The sequence below is a fragment of the Rhinopithecus bieti genome, unplaced genomic scaffold (genome assembly GCF_001698545.2).
Source record: "Rhinopithecus bieti isolate Rb0 unplaced genomic scaffold, ASM169854v2 scaffold_48197, whole genome shotgun sequence".
Lineage (NCBI taxonomy): Eukaryota > Metazoa > Chordata > Mammalia > Primates > Cercopithecidae > Rhinopithecus > Rhinopithecus bieti.
Window position 1 is genome coordinate 1,563,984 of NW_016819410.1, and position 4,297 is coordinate 1,568,280.

General features: G+C 40.8%; 1 long non-coding RNA gene across 1 annotated transcript in view; it reads left to right on the plus strand.

Annotated features, from left to right (window-relative positions):
* Positions 1-3,699: 3,699 nt before the first annotated feature.
* The window catches only part of LOC108519750 (uncharacterized), a 27,320-nt gene continuing 26,722 nt past the window's right edge, over positions 3,700-4,297 (plus strand). Inside the window, exon 1 of the long non-coding RNA XR_001882718.1 lies at positions 3,700-3,742. This is a non-coding gene — a long non-coding RNA (uncharacterized LOC108519750). The remainder of the gene's footprint in view (positions 3,743-4,297) is intronic.

Genomic DNA, 4,297 nt, shown 5'->3' on the forward strand with positions numbered 1-4,297 from the left:
TCTCACTTGTAGACCCCGTGACAAGGAGGAATAAACCTTCCCTAAAATGTGTTATATCTACATTAAACTATCATAACCTTTGATTACCATGTCTCTGTTCTAAATGTTGAATGTCCTGTCTGAATTTGGAAGGAATCTCTGCAGATTGATAAGAGGGTGGAAGGTTCATCTTCTGGTTTGTCTGCAGGAGGAAAACAATTCTTAAATGAAGATTCCTTCACTGAGATAAGTCATGATCCACCCATGGTGTGCCTCCCTGCATTTGTGCCTGTTAGGTCTTTGTTCTTCAGCTGAGGCTATGACGTGCTCATGGGGCAACCACTACATTGGCTCATTAACCGTCTCGTAAGACCTGGCACAGAGAGGGTGAAGAACACTGGGTCACTCTCTGCTGCTAAACCTGAAGAGCAGGGGCCTCAATCCTTCTTCAGGAACATGTCCTAGAAGTGAATGTTGAGTCTGGGGACAGAAGTGGGGAGTTGTGAAGAGAGAGACCTTTTTAAGAGTGGCTGTGATGTCAAGGGAGGGTGCTGGATATTGTCTTGTCCCACCTTTTTCCTATGTCTGGTGGAGTTTCCTAAGTAGCCATTTTATTCTGCTGACTCACCCTCTAACTCCTGGCCTTATTCCATCCTGGCTTAGGGTCCGTGGTGTACTCATAGCACCTAATGCGGTAGCGTTTGTTTGAGTGAGATCAGGATGACTCTTCATTCAAAAGCTTTTGGGCCAGTGTGTGCATGAATGGCATTGGAATGGGCAGCAGTTTCACTGTAGGGAGGTGGGTATGATGCCTGCAGCTACCTCAGGCTGGGTGGAAGTTGTTGACCCTTGGTTGATGGTATTAAAATGTGACTCACCAATCTCCTTCATCATCCCAGGCCCAAGAGGTAGAACTGGAACCTGGAATCAGGGACAAGACTGAGAACTCTCCTTCCACTGGCTGTGGTGGGAGTATAATTCACAGATAACTGCCCTGATCCATCATCCATGAAATGTTCACAGATATAACCAAATACAGGAGACATTTGTATGAAACAAAGTATCATTAGGCTGGGAGCCAGAGAGCTTTGTTTTCCACTCACTGTGTTCATGTCACCTTGCTGGTTTGTGATTTCATCTGTAAAATGAGCGGTTTGGAGCAGAAGACTTGGCAGGCTCCTCAGGCATGAACGTTCTAGGGTTTGGATCTGGCAAGGTAGATGGTGTCGGCAAACTGTCACCCTACAGCCACTTCAGGAGAACTTTCCAAATCACAGTTACTTCTGCGGAAATGGCAGGTTTGCTATGAAAGGAATTTTTGCCCTGAGGGTCAGTGTTGACATCTACTTTCTAAAGCATCTCTAGTTATGAGAGCCCCTAGATCCATGTTACTTGAGAGCAGATTATAAAGTATTAATTGACTGGGATCTAAGACTTCCATATACCCTATTTTGAAATATTAGATACTGGTCACAATCTGCTTGTGTAACAAATATCTATTGAGCCTCTGTGGTGTACACGCCAGCACTGTGATGTAATAAGCAGTGAAGGGTTACTCAAGAGTCAGCCTTCAGTGTTAATGGACTCAAGATAAATGAGTTCAGCCCAAGGTGGTAAGTGGTCCACCACAGGAGGAGGTTACGGGTGCTACAGGGCTAACTTCCTGGTTATTATGGAGTGAACAGAGCATGCGGCACTGGGATACAGCATGTCCTGAGCTGGGGCTCTGGGTGAGGATTGGTTGGCAGAGGTGACTGGAGAAGTAGCAGGTTAACAAAGGGCCTTGTTCATCATAGCAAATGTCAAGCCCATGCCCTACCATGCAGTAGATGGTCAGTAATGTTTGCTGATTGAATGCCTGAATGTATACAGGTTATAGAGTGTTGAGTAATTGAAAGCAATGCCTAAAATGTTTCTGAGGTCTTTGTAGACAGAACCCAAGGTCAGCAGACATTGTGTTTTTGTTGCCATCATTTTTCTAGAAACTCCATGCACATGAACAGTAATCTCAACATGTACAGGTATATTGATTGAATTGAAGGGAATTCTTATTTCAATATCTTTAAATTCAATTAACTTTCTTAGAGTGTACCTTTCCACTTCAACAGAAGCTAGTGACCAAAAAAGTGGAATCAAGTATACTCAAATAATATTTACTTTTTAACATTTTAAAGTTTAAATCTCCTGATGTAATTGGGTGAGGAACCAACTAATGCAGAAAGGCACACCATATGTTTAGTCACAGTGACCATTTTGTATCTTGAAAATAAATTTAGAAAGTGCCTTCCATATCAGCTTTCTATGCCTTGACAATACATAAAATCAATATCATTTTTCTGATACGTTTGAAAGGTGAGACTGAGCCAAAAGAAAAATGTTTCCAAGAAAAGCTTGAGGGAATTTGTTACCTGACCTTAAACAGATCAACTTCCTTAATTTTACTATTTCTTTATGTCCTTAAATACCATTCTTACTTGTTTGATGCATTTACATAGGAAGTTTCATTTTAACTTTCAGTTAAATAAAATAATTATTAAGCATCGCTTAATAAAACAAGATTTACTGGAAAGCCTTCAGAACCAGGAAGTTGAGATTTCCCTAGCTAAGGTTTGACTTTCTTCTTCTACAGAAAGAAAACATACAGCAAATGCTGTGTTTGAGGGTCTTGAGGTGGGAAAATGTTTGGAACACTCATTGAACTGAAAAAGACTAGTATGGCCAGTGAATCAGAAAAAGCATGACAGGAGATGAGATTGAAAAGATGAGCTCCAATGTATTGTCAACATGGGTGCAATGAAAATGTATTTCTGTGAAGTTATCTATTCAAACACAGAGCCCATGATCACCAAGTAGGTCTACAAGCTACTGTAGGACTGTGGATAATTTAGCATTGCAGGTAGCTTTTTCTTGTTTTCAGACTGTGACTGAATTGTTATCTTTTCATAGCAGCTTAGCAGGCACTGGATGAGGCATAAATCTCTGACTGGCAAACATTTTTATGTGGGCATGGAAAACACACACTGCCTCACTTAGCACATGCACAACGTCCACACTGACCTGTGGCTACAGTGCTGTTTCCTGAGCCACAGCAGATGCCAAGTGCTCTGTTGAATACTTTACATTCTCTTTACCTGTTCTTCTTTCAATAAACCAGACTGGTGGGCACTAGTATTGCCTCCCTTTAAATGAGGACGGAGGCTCAGAAATGCAAAGGAATTTGCCCCACCTGTTAGAAAACTTGAAGTCTGTGGAATTTTAAAGTATACTCCGAACTAGAACTGGACTAAGAGGCAGGTGAGCTTGGAAGGTTGTGGGCTGTTAAGAACTGGGGAAAATCAGAAAACAGTTTACAGACATAAAATGCTTAAAAAAGTAAAGAAAACTCAACAGATTTTTCTTTCTTTCTTTTTTACTTATTTATTTATTTTTGAGACGAAATCTTGCTCTGTCACCCAGGCTGGAGTGCAGTGGAGCAATCTCGGCTCACTGCAACTTCCGCCTCCCGGGTTCAAGTGATTCTCCTGCCTCAGCCTCTCGAGTAGTTGGGACTACAGGCCTGTGCCACCATGCCCGACTAATATATAAATATATATACATATTTTTGTATTTTTAGTAGAGACAGAATTTCATCATGTTGGCCAGACTGGTCTCGAACTCCTAACCTCAAGTGATCTGCCCTCCTCGGCCTCCCAAAGTGCTGGGATTACAGGCGTGAGCCACCAAGCCCGGCCTCAAAAGATTTTTTTAAAAGGTGTTGAACAAGGTATTGTAAATATATCCATGTAAGCAACATCAACCCTTAATGAGTAATTATCATCTAGCTGAAAAAGAAAAGGCAACTGTCTTTTATTTATATTTTTTAGTACATACAATCAAGGTCTTATTTAGAACGTAAAGTTGTTATACTACAAAAGCAATTTCTCTAAGATCCTACTAAATAAATCCCTGACACACCAAGTGGAAGGATAGAGGGCTGGCACGTACCAGATTATAAACCTTCCGGACTGAATGAGTGCTCTCTTGCTTTTGTCTGGCTCAGTTTTATCTGCCATGTTCTCCTGGTCATCTTTCTTTTCTCTCAGCTGCTTGAGTACATGTGATATTGTAACTTTTGTCTTATTTTACCATGCATACTTTTATTCATTCAATCGGAGGCAAACTCTCATTTCTTCCTCTGTCTTCTAACTCCTCTTCAGCCACCACAGGAATATTTTTATTCCATTTTAAGTAAAAGCGCAGTCCTCATTTTGATTAACAAGCATAAAATTAAAGCTAGAGATTGATAGACTTATGCAAAAAAAAAAAAAAAAAAAAAAAA